Source organism: Diabrotica undecimpunctata, chromosome 4, assembly GCF_040954645.1.
Source record: "Diabrotica undecimpunctata isolate CICGRU chromosome 4, icDiaUnde3, whole genome shotgun sequence".
In the NCBI taxonomy this organism is placed as follows: domain Eukaryota; kingdom Metazoa; phylum Arthropoda; class Insecta; order Coleoptera; family Chrysomelidae; genus Diabrotica; species Diabrotica undecimpunctata.
Window position 1 is genome coordinate 59,598,729 of NC_092806.1, and position 12,002 is coordinate 59,610,730.

Below are 12,002 nucleotides of genomic sequence, written 5' to 3' on the forward strand. Positions count from 1 at the left end.
CATACTAGTTAATAAACTTACTAGACAAACAACACTTATTGATGTGGTGATACCCAACACCAATAATTTAAGTGGTAAATACAACGAAAATATCGCCAAGTACAGAGATCTAGAAATACAAATCAGGAGACAATGCAGAATGGAAAGTACCCAGACAGTACCTATTATTCTATCTACTACTGGTGTTATTCCCAAAAACCTTCTAGAGAACATAAAACAGCTGGGTCTAAATGAACATCACTATAAGGCCATGCACAAAGCTGTACTCCCCGCGCCGCCCAGATGTGTACGAACATTTTTGGGAGATATTCTAACATAATAAGTCACCTAGGGCTCAATAACACGAAAAGAGTCCCACCAGAGCTCAATTCTTTTGATACCGTAGGTATCTGGGATGAGTGAATTTTTCCCTTAGAGGGAGTGTGAGCTGTATGGCTAAATCTGGATAATAATAACTGATTACAAAGAACGCTATGACTAAGTAGAAAAGATTCTTCACCAAGGACTAGATAGTAAACTGGAACTTCACCAAGCCGACCTTCACCCTTATTATCAATATGTCTCTGACAGAATGCTTGAACACGACAACTATATACTTACTCGGACCACACTGTGCTCACAGACCAACTAGTGTCACACAATAGACCGGATCGCATACTAGTTAATTAACTTACTAGACAAACAACACTAATAGATGTGGCAATAGGCAATACCTAACAATAACAACCTGAGTGTTAAATACAACGAAAAAATTGTAAAGTAAAGAGATCTAGAAATAAGATACCTATTATTCTCTCTACTACTGGAGTTATTCTAAAGAGCCTCTTAGAAAACATAAAACAGCTAGGTCGGAACAGAGGAATTAATTTATTAATCACAACACTAAAATTAACAACCAAAGTGATAACAAATAAACAGAATGAAATGAAGGTTTCAGGTCGGGAAGATCATGCACCGACCCTGTATTTATAATGAGGCAAGTGCAAGAGAAATCATTAGAATATAACAAACCGGCATATCTGTGTTTTGTGGACCTTAAGAAGGCATTTGACCTGGTCAATTAAAGGACAATATTCACTTATTCTACGCAATAGAGATACCTCTAGGAATAATCAAAATAATGTAAAATATTTACCAAAACAACACAATAAAAGTAAAAGTGGAAGAAAAACTAACCGACTCTATTGAAGCTAGCAATGGGATAAGACAGGGAGAATCCCTGAGTTCTCTATTGTTCAACTTGATTACGGATGAAATAATAAAAAAAGTAAGAACTAAAAAAGGAGACCAAATGGGAGAAAAACAACTTAAAATAATCTGCTATGCAGACGACGCAATACTACTCTCACAAATTGAAGACGGTTTACGAAGTATGCTGCACCAATTTAATATAACCGCCAGAAAATTTACTATGTTAATTTCGACAAAAAAGACAAAGTGCATGGTTACAACAGCAAATTTACTAGGATATAAATTGGAGCTGGAAGGTCAGATAATAGAACAAGTGATGGAGTTTAAATATCTAGACATCACATTATCAAGCTACGTAAAGCTCGAAACTGAAGTAGAAGATCAAGTGAATACAGCAAACAGAATTGCAGGCTGCCTGAATGAAACAATATGGAGAAATAAAAATATCGGGAAAGAACTGAAAGGCAGAATTTACAAAACAGTCATCAGACCAATTATGGCATACGCGGCAGAAACACTACCTGATACAGAGAGAACAAAAAAGATGTTAGAAACAGCAGAAATGAAAACACTTAGAAAAATTGATGACAAGACACTATGAAACATAATTAGCAGTACGGATATACGACGTAGATGCAAGGTGGAGAACATCAAGAACTGGGTAAGAAATAGAATGTAACGATCATATAAGCCGAATAACAACAAATAGAGTAGTAAAGACGACAAGAGACGGTTCCCCAATAGGAAGACGATCAGTAGGAAGACCACGAAAACGATGGAACGACAACTTACTGGAAGCACATTGAAAAACAGACAGAGTCATGTCTACATAAAAAGAAGTAGTACAAGAAGAAGATGATGTAAGAGCACTTAATACAGACAGTGTGTCCGTAAAGTATGGAATAAATTCGATATTTCCTAAATGAAAAGCCTTTTTAAAAAAAATCTTAAAGACGTCGATTTTTAAGTTTAATGTTTTACATTCTACAATAAAATTTCATTATAAAAGGTGATTCACATTAAGGTGGTGACGTCATCGGCTCTTTTTTTAAATGGAACACCCTGTATTTTATGACATTTTTAGATCGATAAAAATGAGCTGATTCCAAAAAGTATAATACTCGGGGTCTAATCGACATAATTTGAAAGATATAGGCTCATAAAATAAATTATTTATTACCAATTGCAAAAAAGTAGCCTACTACTAGTTTTTAGCGAAATGTAATTATTTTTAGTAACGTTCAATAATAATAAAGTAGTACAATAATTGTATTGATTGGTGAATGTTCTGTATTATTGCTTAGAATTAATTTGAGTATAAAGCAAAGAATTGAAATACTCATGATGATTGGGTATGGACACAAATCGCGAACTCAGATGGAAGTGTGTAATTTATTTAATAATAAATATCCAGAAAGACCCATAACGCAGTCAACAGTAAGAAAGATGAAAAAGAAATTTCGAGAAACTGGTACGGTTGAAAATGCACGCAAATCAGGTCGTCCCTCTGTAAATTATGATACATTAGATGATCTACTTGCTTTTGAAGAAGATGCGCACACTTCTGTTACTAGGGTTAGTCGTGATCTCGATGTTTAAAAAACAACGGTACACAAAGTAATAACACTTGAAAAATGGCACCCCTTTAGATGCACACTTGTACGTGAATTAAACGAGGATGTTCCAGATAAAAGAATACAATTTTTCGAAACAGTGATGGATAACTGCCACCGAAACCCTCTCTTGGTTCAAAATATTATTTTTTCTGATGAGGCTACAGTCACATTAAATGGCGAGGTCAACCGTCAGAATTATAGATACTGGGCAAAAGAAAACGCCAACCGGATGCGTGAACATCATACACAATACCCGCAAAAGATAAACGTATGGGCTGGCATTGTAAGAAATAGAATCATCGGACCCTACTTTTTTTAAGGTAATTTAAACGGGCCAGCATACCTTCAGATTTTAAGGGGGTATTTTGTACCTACTTTAGTTAATTTATTCCCCAGTAGAATTAATCCTGGAGGTTTTGATGAAAGTTTATGGTTTCAACATGATGGTGCGCCTCAGTATTATGCTGTAGATGTTCGAAGGTACATAAACGAAATTTTTTCGAACAGGCGGATTGGAAGACGTCGACATATTGAATGGCCAGCGAGGTCACCAGACCTCAATCCCTTGGATTATTTTATGTGTGGTCATTTAAAGAATGTTGTTTATAAAACGAAACTTGCAAATATTGAAGACTTAAAAACAAGAATTTGTAAAGAAATCAACAATATTTCTCAAGAAACCATAATCAAGGTTCTACAAGAATTTGTACGTTGACTGTCAAATATAACAAGGGCTACAATTCGAACATTCAAGATAAAGTCATGTATTAATTAATGGATTACTTTCAAGTTATTTATTATAATTTATTAATATTAGAAATCAGTAAAAATTAATTTTCCAAGTGCATATATTTCAAATTATTTTCGTTAGACCCCCAGTATTATACTTTTTTGGAATTAGCTCATTTTTATCGATCTAAAGATGTCCTAAAATACAGGGTGTTACATTTAAAAAAAGAGTCGATGACGTCATCACCTTAATGTGTATCACCTTGTATAATGAGATTTTATTGTAAAATGTAGAACATTGAACTTAAAAATCGGCGTGTTTTCGATTTTTTTAAAAAGGCTTTTCATTTAGGAAATATCGAATTCATTCCATATTTTACGGACACACTGTATGTGCGCTGAATTAGATAGCATTAATGCAATTACCACATGTGTGTCCAGTAAAAAGTAAAGTTAGTACTGCTTTAATTCCGGTGCAATTATGTCGTTCTGTAGCGGTAAAAAATTGATAAATATAGTATTATCCGGCAATATAAACTCTAATAACGGTAAGTTTTCTTTTATTTTAGTATTTTAGAAATAGCTTCTAAGTTTTTGACTTCGGACGATTTTAACTTGAGGGCGATAAAGTTAGATAAAGAGAAAGGTTTATTATGCATACTATTTTTGTGCCAATAAAATTATTTTTTCTAGTAGAAGAAATCGAAATCATTGTACTACATAACAAACTATCGGAAGGAAAAAGACAGCTCTGGTTTTCTGTTGAAGGTAAAGGTTAGCAATTAATTTAATGTAAACCATATTTTAACAATATCTTTTTAGAAACACCTAAACAAAAAAGTAGTGAAGTTACTATTTCAGAACCCTCAGTTGTTGAAGAGGTTGCAGAGTTTGAAGAATTGAGTGAACCTTCCTAGGAGTCGTCAAGTTCTTACAATCCTTCTTTGTACGCTAATGACTCCTTGACTAAGTCTAATAAGGAAATACTTGCCAATGTCGCGAAATAAATGAAAAAGAAACAAAATTAGAAAAAAAGGGAACGAAAAGCGAATAGAATCAATTGGCACCGATCCGTTGTTAAGAAATTGAAATTAAATGGGAAAAAGTATATTAAATGAAGTGGAAAAGAAGTACCGCATAAAAAACCTAAGAATGTGGATTGAAGCAAATACAGATATAAATATAGTGAACATTTTTCTGGGAGTGGACAGGAATAAGGAAAGCTGAGCAACTCTTTAGAATAGCTCAAGACAGAGACAGTTTCACCATGTTAATCGCCAACGTCAAGGGGACTTGATAGGGCACGTTAAAAAGAAGAACATTTTTCGCAAGGTGATAGAGAGTGTGTCAAAAGTATTACAGTATGGTTAATGATGTTCATCAGAAAATTCATTTAACATTGTTAATGCAAAGGGTACCGGTTGTTAAAAAATTAGATAACCCAAAATCTAAAAATCGACAAACATTCCAAGTTTATTATTTGAAAAACTCTGTAGAAGAAACTCACAGGGTATGTTTAAAATTTTTTGTGGTACATTTACGATTTCGCATAAAGTAATCGAAAACTGAGCAAATAGTATGATTGCAAACGGCCGTTATATCGGACGTAATAAGAAAATTGGTGTTCCACTATCAAATGTCTATCCTTTATCCACCTAGTAAAATTAGTGAAAGAGCACATTAATTTGTTTACAAGAATAGAATCACACAAAATACATAGATTATACAAGTACGATTTTTGTATACAAAACAATGTTAAAGGTGTATCACTTTCTGTTTAATAAAAACATTTCAGGAATATGATCCGAGATAGGATTTTTACAAACCTAAGAAAGGTCAATGTTCGTTATGCAATTCGTACAATATTGCTAAAGACAAAGGACAAAAAGATTACAACAGCCACAAGCAACGCAGAAAAGATGCTTTTGCAGATGAAAGAGGACGATAAACAAAGATCCCGCGCAGACGAAGGCAAAGCTTTTAGGTCAATATCTTTTGACATAAAAGTAATTTTGCCTATTCCTCACGCAGGTGACAATTATTATTATAAACGCCAGTTAAATGTTTATAATTCCACCATTTATGATACATCCAATTCTGTTGAGCACTATTTTGTTTGGGATGAAACACATGGAAATAAAAACAGTGTTGAAATTATTGGCAGTTGCTTATTTTAAAATATATAATGAACTTACCGGAAACTGTGGCATAGTTATCTAATACATGCGCTGGTTAAAATCGAAAAAAAATTGTGACCGCAGCCATGTTATATGCTGTTAATAAGATCGATAATTTGAAGATTGTTGACCTAAAATTTATGGAGATTTGACACTCATATTTTAGAGGCATACTCGATGCACTGCACGATAAAGAGGGCCAAACGCCACTAGACAATTTATTGTACACGCGGATGATGTTTATTAATTTCGACGGCCAGACTAAAACCTAAGGCTAAAACCTTTACAAAAACTCTAAACGCTAAAGATACTCTATTTAACACAACGCTAAATACAAATAAAGAAAAAGTTAACTGGTTCAGAATCAAGTGGCTTGGTTTGCAGAAGGAAACTCCTATCATTATAAAATACAAGTATAACCTTATATGCAGAAGAAAGCTTTTTTTAAATCGATATTTCAAACAAAGGCAACCAGGGAAGAAAAAAGAAATGGAAATCGGTTATTTTAAATAAAAAATATATATTGCGTTTACCAAAACCTAGTGTTTCTTTTAGAAAAGAAATTTATCCCAGAGGACTATGAAAACTTTTTAAAAAAAATTCCACAAACGAAGGAACCCATGGTTCTAAATGCAAGTGACCTTGAAAATAGCGATTATTGTTTCAGAATACTTTATTAAAATTTTGTTTATTTATTTACATAAAAGTATAAAATAATTGGTTCCTGTCGTTTTTTTATCAAAGAATTGTGTTACGTGAAACGTGATAAGTGCAATTAAAAAAAATAAACAGAATTGTATTACACCAAATGTGGTAAGTACAAGATCTGTGGTAAGTTTCAGATAATTTTTCAAAATTTTTAATACTGTTTAATCAAATATCACAAATTAGCATTTTCATGGTTAAGCTTATTGATTCTCTTTCACTACTACCTAATTTAGGAAAGCATATTAGATGTCCTAGAATATTACTGTGGATTATGGCGAACTAATAAACTTAAATTTTTAATAATTTAAATCATATATTTTTGTAATGGCAATAATTATGGCAAACTAATAAACTTTTGCATTTCTGCTTCATTTTATATGAGATATTTTATAAAATTATTACTTAACATTTTGTAGAGAATAATCAATTTGTTTTTTAAACTTTTTCTAATTACTTCTAAATGTATAATATTATAGTATTAATATATAAAGATTCTTATTTATTATATTTGAGGACCTTAGAGGACAAGGGGTCTAAGTAACATTTTTGAAAAAAAAAAGTTAGGTGCATGAATGAGTTGTGAAAATACTAATCTATTTGGTGGTGAATAGATCCAAGTGATTGTTTTGATAGGTGCTGACATCTAGCGTGGTGTAAACTACTAAGTATTGATACTTGGAAAGCTAGGGGTCCAAAGCACTTAGTTCTATTCACCACGAATCTACAAACCATCAGAGTTTAGTTGTAGTTGACATAAGTGTTATTAAGAACAAGTTGGATCATATTTTTTGTAAATGGTTACAATATACGTTATTTTACTGCTGGTATTTTTCAAAGTAAATATATAAGTGTGTTACAATAATAAAATAATTTCTAAAACTAATACTAAATGGAAAAAAGTGAAGAAGAAGCTCAATCTAACCTACAATATGCAGATAAGGTGTAATTACTAGCTACTTTAGCTTTAGTATTTTATTAATATGGAAGAATTAATACAGCAGTAATAATAAATATAACAACTAAACATTTTTTTACAAAATTATTCATTTTATACATCATATTCACAAGGAAAGTAATGAACAGAATCATGACGATGCAAATGATAACAATATCAGTTTTTTAAGTGGTAGCAGTGATTCTCTTTCACTACTATCACCTCTATTTACTACTTTCTCCACTATTTGGAGATGGCCATGATTCAGAAATAGACAGAGATTATAATCCTGAGGATGATGAACAATCTCGTAATTCTTCTTTGGGTAAGCTAAAAATTATTATTTAATAAATCTGTGGTGGAATGACACACTTCGTTGTCTTATTAAATTTATATTATAAAAATCTAATATTTACATGTATGATACGATTTAGTTTTTGTTTTGTTGATTAACAGCGAATACTTTTCAGATAGTACAGAAGAAGAAGGGAGACCTGGACCGTCCACTACTTTTCCTCTTAAACCTCAACAACGAAAAAAAAAGGCTAAGAAGAGAGGAAACATGGAAATGTTATAAGAAAAAGAAATTAAGAAACACAGGGCATGCTTATCTGGATCGTAATATGAAGCAACACGAGTCAAAAAAGTTACGTGAATATAATCACCGGTGTAGGTTTCATTGCAATGAAAAGAATCCTTACGAACAGAGGGAATCAATATTTAATTTTATATTCTATCACTCTTTATCATAGAGTGTGCAAGGTTTTTTTTTTAAACTCTTGACATTTCTAACAAAAGGATAAGGAATGTTATTATATAAAAAAAAAGATAAATCCATCTGGCGTATCACGATGTGACAAACGAGGAAAGAAGGAACCGCCAGACAAAATTCCAACAAACAAAGTGTAGATAATTATGGAGTATATAAGAAACTTTCCGACTTACTCAAGTCATTACAGTAGGGCTAAATCTCCAAACCAAAGATACCTAAACCCAGGCTTGAATGTGCCAATTATGTATAAACTGTACGAAAAATTTTGTAGGAAAGAAAAAAATGTAGAACCTGAAAAAGAAAGTTTTTAAAGATTTATATTTAAAATAAAATTCAATATAAGCTTCCTCAAACCTCACAACGACACCTGTGTCACTTGTGACAAGTTACAAATGAAAATTACCCACGGCATGCCCGGTGAGAAGCAAACAGCTGAAGTTGAAAAAGAACTTCATTTAAGGAAGGCAGAGGCAGCTAGAGAAGCTAAAATAATGCGCAAATTATTAAAGAATAAAAGTCAAGTTGCGATATGCTTTGATTTGCAAAAGATGATGCCGACACCTTATGTGACAAATTCAAAGGCCTATTATTTGCCCTAACTCTGGACATAGAATTTGAATATTCACAACCTAGTAAGTGAAACCGCCCACATGTACATGTAGCATGAAGGACAGGCAGGTAGGGGCTGCCAGGAGATAGCTTCTTGTTTGTTAAAATTAGTTCAGAGTCTTCCTCTAACTGTGAAACATATCTCTGCGTTCAGTGACAACTGTGGAGGGCGAAACAAAAGTCACCTAATTGTCAAATTTTGGCTTTATATTGTTAAGAATACTCAAATTGAAACTGTTGATCACCACTTTCTAGTGGCTGGACATTCTTTTAATGAATGTGATCAAGATTTTGGAATCATAGAAATTTAAAAGAAGAAGAGCCAACGTGACATCCATGTACCAGAAGACTGGATAAATCTGGCTGCTTCAGCAAGTAGAAAATTTAATGTGACTAAGTTAATGGATGCAGACTTTATTGATCTTCAATTACTAAATCAGTACTTCCAGAAAAATGTGCCAAGAATACGAGGAATCCAGATACTGCATTATGACAAACACTCTTTTTTATAAGACATCAGCAGAGGGTATTATGCCTTACGAAAAATTGCCAATGAAGAAACAACGAGCAGGTATAATTCCTTATTAGCTTCCCATGTTTCAACCGGTAATTGAAAAGCCTAAGCTTTAATACAAAAAGTATGAAGGTCTCATGGAACTCTTGCAATTCGTCCCACTGATATACCATGAATTTTACCTAAGCCTACCTCACGAAACATAGACTGGAAAGCCTTTAGCTATAGGTTTTTTTGTAGGCAATGAAAATGATGATAATCACTTTGGTAACAACCTGGCAAGGTACGGTTAAGTTGTACTGATATCGTACTCCTAGTTTTTAATAAAAACAAGTGGTTTTATCAAATAGTTTTTTAAAATTAAAGTGTTTATCTACTAGATACTACTACGTAAGTCATCTATACGTAATTAATATTTTATTATTGTGAAAAGAAAACGTCAAATAATAAATATACACTACCGTACAATCATTTTGTGAGGTTAGCTGCTATAAGTAGCTGATAGTAGCATGCGATTGGTTTTTCATTTACCAGAGTCGGAGTAAGGCCTTCGCCACCGCAGCTTAAAATGACTTCACACAATGTAAACACACCTTCCGATCTAACCAGTCCAGTAAATCAACGTTCGAATATCACAAACAGTTATGCTTCAGCCGCTTCACATTCTTTTCCGAGTAAGACCCAAGCAATTGTATTTAGTTGTATCGATAATGCTAAACTGCAGGATTATCTCATTCCTTTGGGTACAATCATCAACCCAAAAAATATTATTTTTTCATTTAGATTATCTTATAATAGAATCTGCATGTATTTGGCAAACAAAACCATAGTAGATAACTTCATGACACAACATGGCTCTATAGAAGTACTCGGCGAAGTTGTAACAGCACGAAGACTTGTCTCTCCAGCAGAAAGACTAGTTTTGTCTGGAGTCTGCCCGTCAATTCCTCATCAAGTATTAGTTGAAGAATTACAGAATATCGGTTTAAAGCTTATTTCCCCAATAACATTTCTGAAAATTAGCTCGACTCTTCCCGAATATAGTCACATATTGAGCTTTCGGAGGCAAGTTTATATAAGCCCTATAACATCACCAATTCCAGATTCTATTCTAATAAATTTCGACCAAACACCTTACCGCATATTTTTGTCACAAGGTACACTCACCTGCTTTATTTGCAAAAATGCAGGACACATATCATCCCAATGCAAAACCAGTTCAGTAACGGAATCAACTCATATTGAGTCAAACAATGAAGTACCCAATCAAACAGCTTCAACAAGTATACTACACAAGGTACCAAACACCCAGCAGTCATCAAGTTATCCATTATCAAATCCGAGCATATCACCTACACCTACAAATCTCCACGACAAAGAAACTACTAATACTCCTACTCATAGCAACACTTTTAATCAACCTCCTTCAGCGGCAATATCGTTTTCACAAACTTCGGAAGCAATATTTTCCAATCTATCAGCTCCTTTTCCATTAGATACAACTGCAGAAAATTCTAATAAAACTGATACATCATCACAATTTTTTGAAACAACCATTTCAACCAATCTTACAAATAAAACTACAAGCTCGACTTCTGTCACTACCAATGAGTTTGCTCCAGTACTTCCAAATGTAATAAAGCCACACCATCTAAGTGAAAACTCTAATAGCAATTGCGAAAACGCAAGTTCTTCCATAAAACGCAATATTGGTGAGATCGACACGCCTCCTTCAGATTTAGCAATTTCATCAGAAAATCTGTTTGCAAAACCCAAACTCTCTAAACCAAAAAAACCACGCTCATCTAAAGTCCAATCTACACGGGAAACTCTTGAAAATTTCATTGATAATCATACCCCACCATTCGTTTTAAATTTCCACCAATTGTCCTTACTGATTGATAATGTCCAAGGCTCCCCCGACACTATTAGCGTCGTAAAAGAATTTACAACTGATATGGCTGGTTTACTCCATCTTTTACAAAGCAGCTATCAATATGCAAATGATAGATCTACAAAAAGCAAGTTTACAAAACTTCAAAAGAAACTACACAACCACTTAGGGAAAGAGATTTCTGACTTAGATAGTGACTCTTCTGTAGACAATCGTTCAGCATCATCTAACTCTCAGGTGTGAGGTTCCCTCACACGTCGGAATAACAGGAAATGAAGAAGCTGACAGGATTGCACGAGAGGCAATTTTAAGTGATTTGTCGGAGCCGATAGACAAGTGTGTTTCCACGTTTCCAGTGACTTAAAAGCTTATTTTAAAAAGTGTTGTGTTTGTGGCGAAATGAGTGGTCTCAAACTAATTCCAATTTAAATGAAATCAAATAGACGAGAACAAATTGCGGTTGCGCGTTTACGTCTATGACAGACCAGATTAACGCACTCCTACCTTTTCACAAAGAAAAATCCACCTATATGTGATCATTGTAACGTTCGATTAACAGTCGAACACTTTTTAACAATTTGTAGTAAATATGACCAAGAAAGACAGCGCTACAAGATCCACTCGCTCTACCACAGGCTTTAGGTCAAAACTGTTCCTGTGACAATATAGTAAATTATCTTAGATCCATAAACATTTTGTATAATCTGTAGGTGTTTAACTTTGTTATTTATATTTTGTTCCTTCGCTAATAACCTTTTGGTGGATGCGACATCTTTTTCTAATAAAAAAAAAACTTTGGTAACAACGTTTATGACACATGTAACAGCAAATAAATAGTTTTCAAGTGCCAACATCTAA